The sequence below is a fragment of the Lepidochelys olivacea genome (genome assembly GCF_965140295.1).
Source record: "Lepidochelys olivacea isolate rLepOli2 genome assembly, chromosome: 1".
Taxonomy (NCBI): Eukaryota; Metazoa; Chordata; order Testudines; family Cheloniidae; genus Lepidochelys; species Lepidochelys olivacea.
The window spans coordinates 194720391-194738233 of NC_140411.1; the positions used below are offsets into that span (position 1 = coordinate 194720391).

At 45.9% G+C, this 17843-nt stretch overlaps 1 long non-coding RNA gene across 1 annotated transcript in view; it reads right to left on the reverse strand.

The window, feature by feature from the left end:
* Window positions 1-3935: 3935 nt before the first annotated feature.
* Window positions 3936-17843, reverse strand: part of LOC311514884 — a 38819-nt gene continuing 24911 nt past the window's right edge. Inside the window, exons 2-3 of the long non-coding RNA XR_014709962.1 lie at window positions 5982-6118; window positions 3936-5280 (exon numbers count right to left, since the gene is read on the reverse strand). This is a non-coding gene — a long non-coding RNA (uncharacterized lncRNA). The remainder of the gene's footprint in view (window positions 5281-5981; window positions 6119-17843) is intronic.

The window sequence follows — 17843 nt, forward strand, 5'->3', positions numbered from 1 at the left end:
TCATAAATGCATTTCCATTGTTTAAGATGGAGCAGGAGAATGCTGAGCTTTTCTTATCTAGCCATAAATAAGTCATGATATCTATATCAACACAATATTCACATAAATTGCTGCAGCCAAAAATTTCTCTTAGTATGGGGGAAATATTCAGACATTCTGCTAATAACAAATTCCATTCATCCCTTGTCTCCATGCTAACACACTATCCCTAGGTGAATCAGTTATTGAATATTGTTTAGTCAACAACTTTAAATGCTTACGCATTGCTTGGAGAACCATCCATTCACGTCTATCAAAGATGTAAGGCCTAATTTCATTGTAATTTTATAAATTCTAAAATGGCATCCCTTAGCGTCAATAAATTATGGATTAGGCATTGGAATGGCATTTAAACGCTTGGGTCCTCTGTCTGCTTTTCTCACTGTCTGCCTTTGACTTTAGAGAAATAATTTTTTCAACCCACAAAGTTTTTCAACACATCCATAACGTGTTAGCATCCTTAATCTATGGCTGCCCTGGACCACATACGTATTGTAAGTACAAAGAATTTTTTTAGGTCCTGTTAAGCTCCCTGACCCGCACATTTTCAAGGGAAAAAAAAAGATATTTTGCAACAGCTTAAATGGGGGAGGGAATAACACTTTTTGCAGCCACAAAACAATCTATTTTTGCCCTTCTAGTACTCTGGAAAGGTCAGACTAATACAAACTACATTGATTATAAAATTGCTTTTGGGCTGAGCCATTGTGTGTCTGAAGCAAATTTTTACGCTCATATTATACCCCATTGAAACACTAGGGCTGTAATGGCAATGCTGACAGACTATTTAGCATGGAGGTAATAGTGGGAGCACACCATAAAATGTTGCTTTTGGCTATAAATTATACTAACACAATAAAAGTATCTTAATTAAACCACCGTTAAAGAAATAAATCTATTAGAAGAATCAACTTCTTGAACAGTTGTGCTGCAGGTGGTCAAACAAATAGGCGAGTCTCCTTATATCACTTTGTAATAAAGAAGGCAGCTAGAAATGGAATTACTGTAATTACCTGAAGTGTACCCCTCAAACAAGGGACTTTTTTGCTAGTGGCTGGCGACTCTCACAAGGACCTTTTTGCTTTATACTTGACTCAGTATGAAATCTTCTATTTAAATTAAAATCCAAGGGATATTGGAAGAATACAATAGATAAGATGTCTTCATGTAACTTAATGGGATTACAAGTGACTTGGGAAATAAAGCCTGGTATTTACCATGGAAGAGATGGGATAAAGTTGGGTAAAGCATTCACAGTGTGTCTTGATTTTGCATTAACACTCCACTTTCTTTACTGTGTATAAAGTGAAGGGCTCCAGTCAGGATGCGCAAAGCTGGTTTGTCAAAGAGTGGCTTGATTTCTGGTTGTGTTTGGTGGCTCAGTTAATTGGCCATACTTTAGGTAGCCAGTCTGCTGTGGCTTACAATAACAGAACAATACTCATTTTGAAAGGACAAAAACCAAGCACACACATGAAATAGCAGTATTAAATCGTGTTAATATGATCATAGTGTAAAAGCTAGCTTATTTTTGAGCAGGGAGGGTGGGGACAGGAGTGAAACCTTATCTACAGGAGAAAGCTGGACTGGTAGACCAGGCCTGTAGACCAGGCCTTTGTAGATTATTCATCTGGGGAACTGTGGGGAGTCACTGCGGTTTAGTGGTCCTGGAAAGAACCCCAAGGCAGGCCTTAATTACTGTTCCTTAAAGGAATAATAGTGTGGAATCAAACCTACTTGAGTGTACGACAGCTTCATTTCAAAGCTCTGCACTTGGGATATACCTTCCTCTGTTTGAATATGTGATATACATGCTATATTGTACTTGCCCTGCATGCCACCTGAAATCAAGGGTAACAACTGATTTTGATGAGGAAACAAAAAAAACCAAAACCCCACATTGACCTTGCTCTTCAGAAGTGAAAGCACCATAGTTGCTGCTTCTTTCCCACTGCCATTGACAATGACATAAGTCTAATTCTAAATTTTCCATCAGTCAGACTAAAGTAGATTCCTAGTTAAATCTTTCTGGTGCTCTGCTGTTGCAGTTTGCTCAAGGAATAGATGAGAGAACAGTAGATTCAGTCACGTAGTCTTACCCTGTTCAAATAGCAGAAAGCAATGAGAGCTGATAGAGTCACATGAGCATTTTAAATGGGTAGTTACTAAGCTCTTACAAACGGTATGTCTACACTGGCAGAGTTACCGCGCTGCTCAGAGAGCGCTGAAGGGAAACGGCTGTTGTGTGTTCACACTGTCAGCTGCCTCTGCAATAGGGTGTTCACTCTTGCAGTACTTGCAGTGGTATTCGAAGCGATGCACTCTGGGCAGCTATCCCACAGAGCATCTCTTCCTCTTCTGCTGCTAAGAGTTGTGGGAAGGCGGAGGGGGCTGCGTGGCATCCTTGGTCCCATCCCAATCCCCCGTGATGCATTGCTTCACATCCCAGCAATCCCTGTGCTTCTGTCCACATTTGGCGCCATCTTTCAATGGTTTGTGTACTGCGCACTCTTCCTCTTTGGTCTGCAAATATGGATCCCGAACTGTAGACCAGTATGCTGCTCACTCTAACAGGTTACAAGTGGCAGTGGAGTTATTCCTTAACCTACGAAGGCAAGAGGAGTGCGACATTGATCTTGCCACGAGTAGTAGCTATGACACGAGATTGCTTGTGGCATTCACGGAGGTGCTGACCACAGTGGAACACCTTTTGGGCTCAGGAAACAAGCACTGGGTGGTGGGATCACATTGTCATGCATGTCTGGGATGACAAGCAGTACCTGCAGAACTTTTGAATAAGAAAAGCCACATTCATGGGACTGTGTGATAAGTGGTGCAAGGACATGAGAATGAGAGCTGCACTGCCATTGGAGAAGCACGTGGCGATTGCACTGTGAAGCTGACTACTCCAGACTGCTACTGATCGGTCACTGATCCAGTTTGGAGTGGGAAAGTTGACCGTTGGACTCGTGTTGACGGAAGTGTGCAGGGCCATTAATCACATCCTGATCTGAAAGACCGTGACTCTGGGCAATGTGCGTGACATTGTGGATGGCTTTGCACAAATGGGCTTCCCTAACTGTGGAGGGGCAATAAATGGCACTCGTATTCCAATTCTGGCACCAGTCCACCTAGTCACCAAGCACATTAATCGGAAGGGGTACTTTTTCTCAGTGATTCTCCAGGCACTTGTGGATCACCGTGGGCATCACCAGGCACACATCTTTCAGAACACTGGCCTGTTCAGAAAGCTGAAAGCAGGGATTTTCTTCCCGGACCAGAAGATCACCGTAGGGGAAATCGAAATGCTCATTGTGATTCTAGGAGATCCTGCCTACCCCTTAATGCCATGGCTTGTGAAGCCATACACGTGGCACCTTGACAGCAGCAAGGAGCGGTTCAACAGTCTGAGCAAGTGCAGAATGACTGTGGAGTGTGCTTTTGGCCATTTAAAGGTCCACTGGTGATGCCTGTATGGGAAGCTGGACCTGGCTGATGACAGTATTCCTGTGCTTACAGCCGCGTGCTGGATGCTCCATAATATTTGTGAAGGGAAAGGTGAAAGCTTCACTCTGGGCTGGACTGCTGAGGCTAAGTGCCTGAAGGCTGAATTTGAACCAACACCAAGAGACCAAGGCTATTAGAGGAATGCAGTGCGGGGCCAGAAGGATCAGGGATGCCTTGAGGCCGAAATTTGAAGCTGAACATTTGTTGCTATGCTTGGGAGTGCAGTGCTTGTAATGCTAGGAGGTGATTGTGATTGGTGCAGACGATGCAATATGAAGGTGTAAGATAATTATCTGTTGCTTTGCAAAGCTCTGTTTGCTTTAAATTAATAGAATGAAGAGTGCTTTCAAACCAACACAATTCTTTTATTAAAAAACAACAACTGGAGGAGAGAGAGAAACAAAAGAACACATCAGCACTGAGGGCAGCGGTGAAAGTAAGTTAGAGGACTTACCAGAACGCTGGAGTCCTGAGCAGGGGCACGGCCTCAACCGGAAGAGGCGTGGCCTTAACCGGAAGAGGCAAGGCCTTAAATCAAGATTGAAAGGGCCAGGCTCCAGCTGCGGTAGTGGCGGCTGGGAGCCTGGGACTCTTTAAATCACCCCCGAGCTACCAGCTGCAGAGGCGACTGGGAGCCCCGGGGCTCGGGGGCGATTTAAAGGGCCCAGGGCTCCAGCTGCCACTACCGCAGTGGAGCCCCAGGCCCTTTAAAGCACTGAGGAGCCTTGGGGGCTTCCGGCTGCCACCGCTACCCCAGGGCTCTGGGCTCTGGCAGAACTTAAAGGGCCTGGGGCTCCACTGTAGTCGTGGCTGCCGGAGCCTCGAGCCCTTTAAATCCCCGCCTGAGCCTTGCTGCCCGAGCCCTGGGGCTGCTACCGCCCCGGCCCTTTAAATCCCCTCCGGAGCCCCGCCGCCGCTACCCTAGGGCTTCGGCAGCAGGGCTCAGGCAGGGATTTAAAGGCCCCGGGGTGGTAGCGGGGGCTGCAGCTCCAGGGCCCTTTAAATCCCTGCCGCAGCCCCGCTGCCGCTACCCCAGAGCTTTAAATTGCCGTCTGGGAAAGCCGGTCCTGGTACCGCGCACCAGCTCTTACCGGTACACTGTACTGGGGCATACGGGCTTACTTTCACCTCTGACTGAGGGGGATGGGGGAAGGGAAGGTCCCAGGAGGAGGTGGGGTCCTGGGACGGTTAAAAATTTTGTATATGTCCAGGGGTCATATCCAATCTTCTCCTTTGGAGTACAGGGTAGTGGGTACTGTATTTCAGGAGGGGCTAAACAGCAGAGGAACGAGTGTCGAGTGCAGTGGGTACTGGGAGTCCGCAGGGCTGGAATGTGACGGGGGGGAGGAGTGGAATGAAGCAGGTGCAGACGGAAGCCAGGAGGTTGATAAGAGGAGCCAGGAGGTTGGCAGTGTCTGGGGTGGGGGGGGTGCATGGGAAAGAGTTCTGTGCAGAGCTGCTCGGTTTGCAGGGCTAGTATCTCCTGGCACATGTCTGCTTAGTGCTCCATAACGTTTAAGAGCTGCTCCATGGCTTCATTCTGGCACCCCGTGTTCTCCTTTTGGTCCCTCTTCTCGCTGTCCCACCACTCCTTCAGTTCCTGTTTTTCAGCCATGGAGTGCATCATAACCTCAGTCAGAAAGTCCTCCTTAGTTCTTCTTGGCCACTTTCTAATTCTGAGCAGCCGTTCAGCCAGCTATAACAAAGAGGGAGGCTGGGCTCCCAAGGTCATCTCTGTGAAGCCAAAATGCAATATTTTACAGAAGAGGTATTGTTTGCAACACACATACTACTGAGTCAGTCATTTAAAATACAGCCACTATTCACATACCTGTCCCTAACTGATTGACCCCAGGCAAGCACACATGAGCCACAAGACCCCCAAAATGGTGAATAACTGCAGCGGCAGGGAAAATCAGTGTTCCCGACCCTACTGTACACTGGGCACATGGCTCTTGGAGAGAGCCAGCGCTGGAGGGGAGGCCTTATAATCATTACTGTCCCCACATTTTTCACAGACTCTGTTCATTATGGAAGATATCTCACTGCTGAGGGTGAGTAGGGAATCAAGGGAGGGTCTTCTCCAAGACTGTGGCTTCTGCCCTGGCCTTTGTGACTCGCCTGTGTGTAGCAATGGTTCCCCCCACCTCCCCGTGATGGCACAGTGGTGCGGGAAAGTTACCGTTAATGGGGCAAGAAACAAAGCAGCTCTGCCAAAGAACCTGCAGCAGCGCATTGCCCAGTATCTCCATGAGAGTTTCCTGGAGACCTCTGAGGCAGATTCCTGTGAAGTGAGGGAGTCAATCAACACCCTGTTCCGCCATTCAAACTAGGCATGTGGTGGTATGTGCATCATACAGAGACAAGCCTGCTTTCTGCAACCCTCCTGCACCCAACAACTCGCCTCAGCAATTCCCAAAATCAAAGCCACTTACCAGGGGCCTCCTCTCCTGTTTGCGCTTCACCAAGATAAAACAGCTGTGACTGGCTAGCCTTCTCTGGGGTAGAGAAGAGCTCCGGGCTGCATCCGGGGTTGGATTAAAGGTGCAATGGAAATGTCAATAATTGACAACTGCCAATAAATTTACAGAACACATGTCATAACATAGTCTAAATGAGTAAAAGAAGAAACTCCTTAGACAAAACTAAAATCGCTTATTATTTTTAAAAAAACTTCTCTGTTATGAACTCCTAGTAACCACAAGCTGCTCCAGTCTATGGAGTGAACTAGCTCAGGGGTTCTCAAACTTTTTTCTTTCTGAGGCCCCCCTCAACAGGCCTCAGAAACTCCATGGCCCACCTGTGCCACAATAACTGGTTTTCTGCACACAAAAGTCAGGGCCAACATTAGGAGGTAGTAAGCAGGGCAATGCATGAGGCCCCATGTCACAGGCCCACCCCACGAAGATACATTGTTCAGGCTTCTGCTTCAGCCCTGCATGGCAGGGCTCAAGGCCCTGGGCTTCAGCCCCATGCGGTGGGGCTTCAGCTTTCTTCCCTGAGCCGCAGAGAGTCTAAAGCTGGCGCTGCTTGGTGGCACCCCTGAAACCTCCAGCAGGCCCCTGACCCCTGGTTGAGAACCAATGTTCTTGTTTTTTATCAGATAAGACACTCAAAATATGTTGCTTGAAATTGGTAAGAAATTTTATTTCATTGAACTGACAAAAAGGCAATTTATTCCAGTGGATTAATTTGTAGGGTCAAAATGAATACTTGAAGCAATATTTGTAACCATATATAATTTTATTTTACTACAGAAAACTGGTTTTATGTGAAGAGGAGGGGAAGAATTAATAAGTTAAGAGAGAGGGTTTGGGGAAAATATAACAATATTACTTAATACATAAATAAAATTATAGGCTAGCCAATTCTTAAATGGTTTTTAGATTTGATTGTAATTGTTCTAGATTTGATTTTCACAAATAGGGAGGAACTGGTTGAGAATTTAAAGGTGGAAGGCAGCTTGGGTGAAAGGTCATGAAACAATAATAGTTCATGTTTCTAAGAAATGGTAGGAGGGAAAACAGAAGATTAAAGACAATGGACTTCAAGAAGGCAGACATTAGCAAACTCAGAAAATTGATAGTTAAGATCCTGGGGGAAGCAAGTCTAAGGGAAAGATAGCAATAGACATTTCAGCAATGGCCAAAGTGTTAAATCATAGAATATTAGGGTTGGAAGAGACCTGAGGAGGTCATCTAGTCAAATCTCCTGCTCAAAGCAAGACCAACACCAACGAAATCATCCCAGCCAGGGCTCTGTCAAGCTGGGCCTTAAAAACCTCTAAGGATGGAGATTCCACCACCTCCCTAGGTAACCCATTCCAGTGCTTCACCACGCTCCTAGTGAAATAGTGTTTCCTAATATCCAACCTAGACCTCCCTCACTGCAACTTCAGATCATTGCTTCTTGTTCTGTCATTTGCCACCACTCCTAGCTCCATCTTAGTCTAGCTCCAACAACCTAGATCCATCCTCTTTGGAACCTCCTTTCAGGTAGTTGAAGGCTGCTATCAAATCCGCCCTCACTCTTCTTTTCTGCAGACTAAATAACTGCAGTTCCCTCAGCCTCTCCTGGTAAGTCATGTTCCCCAGCCCCCAATCATTTTTGTTGCCCTCCACTGGACTCTCTCCAATTTGTCCACATTCCTTCTGCAGTGGGGGGACCAAAACTGGATGAAATACTCCAGATGTGGCCTCACCAGTGCCAAATAGAGGGGGATAATCACTTTCTTAAACCTGCTGGCAATGCTCCTACTAATACAGCCCAGTATGCCGTTGGCCTTCTTGGCAACAAGGGCACACTGCTGACTCATATCCAGCTTCTCGTCCACTATAATCCTCAGGTCCTTTTCTGCAGAACTGCTGCTTAGCCAGTCGGTCCCCAGCCTGTAGCTGTGCAAGGGATTCTTCTGTCCTAAGTGCAGGACCCTGCACTTGTCCTTGTTGAACCTCATCAGATTTCTTCTGGCCCAATCCTCTAATTTGTCTAGGTCCCTCTGTATCCTATCCCTACCCTCCAGTGTATCTACCTCTCCCTCCAACTTAGTGTCATCTGCGAACTTGCTGAGGGTGCAATTCATCCCATCACCCAGATCATTAATGAAGATGTTTAACAAAACCGGCCCCAGGACCGATGCCTGGGGCACTCTGTTTGATACCGGCTGCCAACTAGACACTAGATCACTACTTGTTGAGCCTGACAATCTAGCCAGCTTTCTATCCACATTATAGTCCATTCATCCAATCCATACGTCTTTAACTTGCTGGCAAGAATACTGTGGGAGACCATATCAAAAGCTTTGCTAAAGTCAAGATATAAGTCACGTCCATCGCTTTCCCCATATCCACAGAGCCAATTATCTCATCATAGAAGGCAATCAGGTTGGTCAGGCATGACTTGCCCTTGCTGAATCCATGTTGATTGTTCCTGATCACCTTCTTCTCCTCCAAGTGCTTCAAAATGGATTCCTTGAGGACCTGATCCATGATTTTGCCGGGTACTGAAGTGAGGCTGACTGGTCTGTAGTTCCCTGGGTTCTCTTTCTTCCCTTTTTAAAATATGGGCACTATATTTGCCTTTTTCCAATAGTATGGGACCTCCCCCGATTGCTATGAATTTTCAAAGATAATGGCCAGTGGCTCTGCAATCACATCAGCCAACTCCCTCGGCACCCTTGGATGTGTTAGATCTTGACCCATGGACTTGTGCATGTCTAGCTTTTCTAAATAGTCCTTAACCTGTTCTTTCACCATTGAGGGATGCTCCCCTCCTCCCGATACTGTGTTGCCAGATACTTGGAGCTGACCTTGTCTGTGAAGACCGAGGCAAAAAAAGCATTGAGTACTTCAGTTTTTTCCACATCATCTGTCACTAGGTTGCCTCCCCCATTCAGTATGGGTCCCACACTTTTCCTGACCTCCTTCTTGTTGCTAAAATATCTGTAGAAACCCTTCTTGTTACCCAAATGCCTTTTTGTTTCAGTTTTCACCAAAAAGGTTAACAGTGATTGGACATCTAATATAGTGAACATCAGGGCAAATGGGATAGGATCTGAAGCTTAGGGGAAAGAACAGGTTAAAAATTGCTTATACAAGTCAGATGTCTTCAAGTCAGCAAGGCCTGATGAAATAGAATACTTGAGGAACTGGCTGAAGACATGTCTGAGCCATAAGCAATTATCTTTGAAAACTTGTGGAGGATGAGAGTGATACCAGAAAACTGGAAAAGGGCAAACATAGCACCTATTTATAAAAAAAGGGGAATAAGGACAACCGAGGGAATTATAGACCAGCCAGCTTAACTTTGGAACCTGGAAAGATAATGGAGCAAATAATCAAACAAATCTAGTTGTAGAGCACCTAGAAGATAACAAGGCTTTATGTAATATTCAATGTGGATTTGTCAAGAACAAATCATCTCAAACCAAACTAATACGCTTCTTTGATAGTGTAACAAGCCTTGTGGATGGGGGGAGGGGAAGCAGTAGATTTGATATAGTTCAGTTTTAGTAAGGCTTTTGATACTTTCTCACATGACTTATAAACAAATTAGGGGTCGTATAGCCTAGACAAACCTACTATAAGATGGGTGGATAACTGATTGGAAAACCATACTCAGATAGTTGTTGTCAATTGTTCACAATCAAGCTAGAAGGGCATATTGAATGGGGTCCCACAGGGATTTCTCCTGGATCTGGTTCTATTCAATATCTTCATAAATAATTTGAGTAATGGCATGGAGAGTACACTTATAAGGTCTGCAGATGATATCAAGATGGGACGGGTTGCAATCTCTTTGGAGGATAGGTTTAGAATTCAAAATGACCTTGACACACTGGAGAAATGGTCTGAAATAAATAGGATAAAATTCAGTAAGGACAAATGCAAAGTGCTTCACTTAGGAAACAACAATAAACTGCACAAATATAAAATGGGAAATGACTACCTAGGAAGGACTCCCAAAAATAATCTGGACATTATAGTGGATCACAAACTAAATATGGGTCAACAATATAATACTGTTCTGCAAAAGTGAGTATCATTCTGGGATGTGTTAGCAGCAGTGTTGTAATTAGTGATGAGAAGTAATTCTTCCACTCTACTCCACACTGATAAGGCCTCAACTGGAGTACTGTGTCCAGTTCTGGGCACCACACTTCAGGAAAGAGGTGGACAAATTAGAGAAAATCCAGAGGAGAGCAACAAAAATGATTAAAGGTCTAGAAAACATGACCTCTGAGGAAAGATTGAAAAAATTAGGGTTGTTTAATCTAGAGAAGAGAAGACTGAGAGGGGACATGACAACAGTCTTTAAGTATGTAAAAGGTTTTGTAAAGAGAAGAGTGATGAAGTGTTCTCTTTAACCACAGAGGACAGGACAAGAAGTAACGGACTTAAATTCCAGCAAGGGAGATTCAGGTTAGACATATTAAGAACAACTTCTTACTTATAAGAGTAGTTAAGCTCTGGAACAAATTATCTACTGAAGTTGTGGAATCTCCACCACTGGAGGTTTTTAAGAACTGGTTAGACAAACACCTGTCAGATAATATTTAGTCCTGCCTCAATGCAGGGAACTGGATTAGATGATCTAACCCTTACCCTACTTTTCTATGATTCTGTGAATTCATAGGAGCCCAATTACATTTCCAGTTGCATAGGGTAGGTCTTCATGATTTGCAGTTGCATTCAGTTAGGTTCACCTGAAGTTACATTTCATACCTTGTGTGTAATGGCAGGAATAGCAGCATAGAGGGACTGTTAAACCGCTGCTTATGGGGGATGTAAATTACATACACTCTGTCAAGGTTCCTCCCCCACTCTGAACTCTAGGGTACAGATGTGGGGACCTGCATGAAAAACCTCCTAAGCTTATCTTTACCAGCTTAGGTCAAAACTTCCCCAAGGTACAAAATATTACCCCCGTTATCCTTGGAATGGCCGCTACCACCACCAAACTAATACTGGTTACTGGGAAAGAGCTGTTTGGACGCGTCCTTCCCCCCAAAATACTTCCCAAAACCTTGCACCCCACTTCCTGGACAAGGTTTGGTAAAAAGCCTCACCAATTTGCCTAGGTGACTACAGACCCAGACCCTTGGATCTTAAGAACAATGAACAATCCTCCCAACACTTGCACTCCCCCTTTCCTGGGAAAAGTTGGATAAAAAGCCTCACCAATTTGCATAGGTGACCACAGACCCAAACCCTTGGATCTGAGAACAATGAAAAAACATTCAGTGTTTTACAAGAAGACTTTTAATAAAAAATAGAAGTAAATAGAAATAAAGAAATCCCCCCTGTAAAATCAGGATGGTAGATATCTTACAGGGTAATTAGATTCAAAAACATAGAGAACCCCTCTAGGCAAAACCTTAAGTTACAAAAAAGATACACAGACAGAAATAGTTATTCTATTCAGCACAATTCTTTTCTCAGCCATTTAAAGAAATCATAATCTAACACATACCTAGCTAGATTACTTACTAAAAGTTCTAAGACTCCATTCCTGTTCTGTCCCCGGCCAAGACGACTACAGACAGACACACAAACCCTTTGTTTCTCTCCCTCCTCCCAGCTTTTGAAAGTATCTTGTCTCCTCATTGGTCATTTTGGTCAGGTGCCAGCGAGGTTACCTTTAGCTTCTTAACCCTTTACAGGTGAGAGGAGCTTTCCCCTGGCCAGGAGGGATTTCAAAGGGGTTTACCCTTCCCTTTATATTTATGACACGCCCCCCAAATCTCAGCTAGGGTGAAACACTGGCTGGGATTTCTTCCTGGAGCTCTAGGAAAACAGAGTTAATAAGACACATGCATCTCTAAATATACTACCAAGTACATAAAGACTAACAATATTTTCCACATCTCAAGGACGATTTTAACCAGTTGATTCTGGGAAACTTTCACGGGAGAGTGCATCAGCCACTTTGTTAGAAGCTCCTGAGATGTGTTGGATGTCGAAATCAAAATCTTGGAGAGCTAAACTCCACCGAAGAAGTTTTCTGTTAGTTTCTTTGACGGTGTGAAGCCACTTTAGTGCAGCATGGTCGGTTTGCAGGTGGAAACGCCGTCCCCAAACATATGGGCGTAGCTTTTCCAGAGCGTAGACAATGGCATAACATTCTTTTTCAGTGACTGACCAGTTGCTTTCCCTCTCAGACAGTTTTTTGCTGAGAAACACTACAGGGTGGAATTCTTGATCAGGTCCTTTCTGCATTAAAACTGCTCCCACACCACGCTCGGATGCATCTGTGGTTACTAGGAACGGTTTGTCAAAGTCTGGGGCCCTTAGTACAGGGTCAGACATGAGTGTCGCTTTAAGCTTGTTAAAGGCCTTCTGACACTTTCCGGTCCACTGAACAGCATTTGGCTGTTTCTTTTTGGTTAGGTCTGTCAGTGGGGCAGCGATTTGGCTGTAGTGCGGTACAAATCGTCTGTAATAACCGGCCAAGCCTAAGAAGGATTGAACTTGTTTCTTTGACTTTGGGACAGGCCACTTTTGGATAGCATCCACTTTGGCCTGTAGGGGGCTGATAGTTCCTTGACCCACCTGGTGTCCAAGGTAAGTCACTCTGTTTAGGCCTATTTGACACTTCTTAGCCTTAACAGTTAGTCCTGCCTCCCTTATGCGCTCAAGGACTTTTTGTAGATGTTCCCGGTGGTCTGCCCAGGAATCCGAAAATATGGCCACATCGTCAAGGTAGGCGACTGCATATTCTCCTAATCCCGCTAGGAGACCATCTACAAGTCTTTGGAAAGTGGCGGGTGCATTTCGCAGCCCGAAAGGGAGTACATTAAATTCATACAGCCCGAGATGTGTGATGAAGGCTGACCTTTCCTTGGCAGATTCATCTAGCGGTACCTGCCAGTACCCCTTGGTTAAGTCCAAGGTAGAGATGAACTGGGCCCTTCCCAGTTTCTCTAATAGTTCATCTCTGCGTGGCATGGGATAGTTGTCTGGGCGAGTTACAGCATTTAGCTTACGGTAGTCCACGCAAAAACGTATTTCCCCATCTGGTTTGGGAACTAGAACCACTGGAGATGCCCATGCACTTTCAGAGGGGCGGATTACACCCATCTGTAACATATCCTGGATCTCCCGTTCTATAGCAGTTTTAGCTTGAGGAGACACCCGGTAAGGGTGGACCCTAATTGGGTGAGCATTACCTGTGTCAATGGAGTGGTATGCCCGTTCAGTCAGTCCTGGGGTGGCTGAGAACGTTGGCGCGTAGCTAGTGCACAGCTCCTGGATCTGCTGTCGCTGCATACGCCCAAGGGTCATGGAGAGGTTCACCTCTTCCACACCACCAGCACATTTCCCTTCATAATAGACACCTTCAGGCCACTCAGCGTCGTCTCCTCCCTGGGCTGTAAACTGACAAACCTTTAATTCTCTGGAATAAAAGGGCTTTAGAGAATTAATATGATACACCTTAGGCTTTCGGTTGGAGGTGGGGAATGCTATGAGATAATTAACAGCTCCCAGGCGCTCCTGGACCACGAATGGCCCTTCCCACGATGCTTCCATTTTATGGGCCTGGAGCGCCTTTAAGACCATGACCTGGTCTCCTACTTTGAAGGAACGCTCTCTGGCAGGTTTATCATACCAGGCTTTTTGCTCTTTTTGAGCATCCTGTAAGTTTTCTCTAGCAAGGGCTAAAGAGGTTCGGAGGGTGTTTTGTAGGTTGGTTACAAAGTCCAGAATGTTAGTTCCTGGAGAAGGTGTAAATCCCTCCCATTGCTGCTTCACCAACTGCAATGGCCCCTTAACCTCACGGCCATATACAAGTTCAAATGGGGAAAACCCTAAACTGGGATGTGGTACAGCTCTGTAGGCAAAGAGCAACTGCTGCAATACTAGGTCCCAATCATTGGAGTGCTCATTTACGAATTTACGTATCATGGCCCCCAAAGTTCCATTAAACTTCTCCACCATGCCATCTGTTTGATGATGGTAAGGAGTGGCAACCAAGTGATTTACCCCATGAGCTTCCCAAAGGTTTTTCATAGTTCCTGCCAGGAAATTAGTCCCTGCATCTGTGAGGATGTCGGAGGGCCAACCTACCCTGGCAAAAATGTCTGCTAGTGCCTGGCACACACTTTTAGCCCTGGTGTTGCTTAGAGCTACTGCTTCCGGCCATCGGGTGGCAAAATCCATGAAAGTCAGTATGTACTGCTTTCCTCTGGGTGTCTTTTTCGGAAAAGGACCCAGAATATCCACAGCTACTCGCTGAAATGGAACTTCAATGATGGGGAGTGGCTGGAGAGGAGCTTTGACCTGGTCTTGGGGTTTTCCCACTCTTTGGCACACCTCACAAGACTGGACATAGGTAGAAACATCCTTGCCCATTCCCTCCCAGCGGAATGACCCCCCCAAACGGTCTTTGGTCCTGTTCACCCCAGCATGGCCACTAGGGTGATCATGGGCTAAGCTCAAGAGCTTGGCCCGGTATTTAGTTGGAACTACCAACTGTCTCTGAGGATGCCAGTCTTCCTGGTGTCCCCCAGAAAGAGTTTCCTTGTATAAAAGTCCTCTTTCTACAACAAACCTGGATCGATTAGAAGAGCTGAGAGGCGGTGGGTTGCTCCGTGCCGCCGTCCAAGCTCTCTGGAGGCTTTCATCTGCTTCCTGTTCGGTCTGGAACTGTTCCCTTGATGCTGGAGACATCAGTTCCTCATGGGATTGTGGACCTAGGCTTGGTCCCTCTGGAAGCGATATAGGGGATGGAGCTGTTTCTGTTGACTGTGAACCGCTCTCCGCTGGTGCACTATGTTGGGATTCAGGCTCCGGCTGAGCCTCTTGTGTAGGGTTATCGGCTGCTGCCAGTTCAGGTTCGGTGGGGCCCTCTGGTGTTGAGGTTGCAAGTACTGGATTCAGTGCTGACACGGGGTCTGGTGTTGGTTGTTCGGCTGGTTCCGGTTCTGGGACTGGTTCCGTCTGGGTCTCTGGGACTGGATCCACTACTGCTGTTGCAGACATTGGCCTGGGGTCCAGGTCCATCACCTCTGACTGGGTCCTGATAGAAGTTTCCGGAACAGAGCTAGGCCTCACGGCTTGTTTAGCCTGGTTGCGGGTGACCATTCCCACCCTCTTGGCCTGCTTCACATGATTGGCCAAGTCTTCCCCCAACAGCATGGGGATGGGATAATCATCATAGACTGCAAAAGTCCACATTCCTGACCAGCCCTTGTACTGGACAGGCAACTTGGCTGTAGGCAAATTGAAAGAGTTGGACTTGAAGGGTTGAATCGTCACTTGGATCTCTGGGTTGATTAAATTGGGGTCCACTAAGGAAGCATGGATAGCTGACACTTGTGCTCCGGTGTCCCTCCACGCGGTGACCTTCTTCCCACCCACACTCACAGTTTCCCTCCGCTCCAAGGGTATCTGGGAGGTATCTGGGCCTGTGGACCTCTGGTGTGATTCCGGTGCAATGAACTGTAATCTGTTGGGGTTCTTGGGGCAGTTGGCCTTTACATGCCCCAGCTCGTTACACTTAAAACATCGTCCAGCTGACGGGTCACTGGGGCGAGGAGGGTTGCTGGAGAACGGGGTGGTGGGACGATAAGGGGTCTGGAGGGTTCTTTGGGAGGTAGGTGGGGCTTTGGGCGGCCCCCGGTAATAGGGTGTGGTCTGGGGTGGTCCCTTCTGGTCTCCGCTCCAACTGCGACCAGTTTTCTTCTTCTCTGCCACCTCCACCCATCTGGCTCCAATCTCTCCTGCCTCAATTACAGTTTTGGGTTTCCCATCTAGGATGTATCTTTCTATTTCCTCAGGAACACCCTCTAAGAATTGTTCCATTTGCATTAGGAAGGGCAAATTTACTGGAGATTCAACACTTGCTCCTGATATCCAGGCATCCCAATGTTTTACAATGTGGTAGGCATGTCGGGTAAATGACATGTCTGGTTTCCACCTTAGGGCTCTGAACCTCCGACGAGACTGCTCGGGTGTTATCCCCATTCTGACTCTCGCCTTGGATTTAAACAGTTCATACTTGTTCATGTGTTCTTTAGGCATTTCAGCTGCCACCTCAGCTAAGGGTCCACTGAGCTGCGGCCTCAGCTCTACCATGTATTGGTCAGTAGAGATGTTGTACCCAAGGCAGGCCCTTTCGAAGTTTTCTAAGAAGGCCTCAGTATCATCACCTGCCTTGTAGGTGGGGAACTTTCTGGGATGGGAAGTGGTACCTGGAGAAGGATTGCGAGGGTTTGTTGGTATATTCTGCTGGGCCTTTATCCTCTCCATCTCCTCCACATGCTTCCTCTCTTTTTCCCTCTCCTCCTCCACATGCTTCCTTGCCTCCATTTCCCTCTTGTGGGCAGCCTCTTGGTGTTGTTCTGCCTCCCTTTCTTGTTCCTTCTTCAGCTGCATGAGTTCTATCTGTCTTTCATGTTCCCTTTGTTTTTCCTCAGCCTGAAATTTGGCTAATTCCAGCTGTAGTCGAGCTGAGGATTTGGCCATTCTAACCTCTCTGTTTTTAACTAACTTTACACCCGAGGTTTAGAAATAAACAAACAAAACTTGGCTGTAAAATTTTGCTGTGCTGGAATAGAATACCTATTCTCTGATAGTGATTGTCAGCCTACAGAAAAAGACAATTCCCTTGTCTCTGCTCTGGGCCCAAATTAAGGCAAAAAACCTCCAACTACTTGGAAACCTGCTTACCCAGCCCAAAGAAGAAAAAAATTTCTTTTCAAACCTGTGCTCCTTGTAAAACAAAAAAAAAAAAAATCAAAATCCTAAAAAAAAAACCCTGCCACTTTTGTCTCCAGGCAAATGGGTAGAGCACACACCCCCTATTTACTTTTAGGAAGAAAAGAAAAAAAAAAAAAAACCTCTGGGTTGGAAGACTGTGAATTTCCCTGCAGGAGTTAAGTACCCTGCCTCCAGGCAAAGAAAACCTGCAATTCACAAGATAATCCCCTTTTGTCTCTGCTTGGCCACAAAGCAGAGAGAAACCAAGCTGCTTTCAGTTTCAAAGCTGCCTTCTGGACTTCCTAAAAATTCCTTTTTAAAATCTGTATTTCTAGTTCAAAAAATCTCAACTGGATCTCAAAATGATTTCAGGTTAATCCCACCGCTGTGCCACCATGTCAAGGTTCCTCCCCCACTCTGAACTCTAGGGTACAGATGTGGGGACCTGCATGAAAAACCTCCTAAGCTTATCTTTACCAGCTTAGGTCAAAACTTCCCCAAGGTACAAAATATTACCCCCGTTATCCTTGGAATGGCCGCTACCACCACCAAACTAATACTGGTTACTGGGAAAGAGCTGTTTGGACGCGTCCTTCCCCCCAAAATACTTCCCAAAACCTTGCACCCCACTTCCTGGACAAGGTTTGGTAAAAAGCCTCACCAATTTGCCTAGGTGACCACAGACCCAAACCCTTGGATCTGAGAACAATGAAAAAACATTCAGTGTTTTACAAGAAGACTTTTAATAAAAAATAGAAGTAAATAGAAATAAAGAAATCCCCCCTGTAAAATCAGGATGGTAGATATCTTACAGGGTAATTAGATTCAAAAACATAGAGAACCCCTCTAGGCAAAACCTTAAGTTACAAAAAAGATACACAGACAGAAATAGTTATTCTATTCAGCACAATTCTTTTCTCAGCCATTTAAAGAAATCATAATCTAACACATACCTAGCTAGATTACTTACTAAAAGTTCTAAGACTCCATTCCTGTTCTGTCCCCGGCCAAGACGACTACAGACAGACACACAAACCCTTTGTTTCTCTCCCTCCTCCCAGCTTTTGAAAGTATCTTGTCTCCTCATTGGTCATTTTG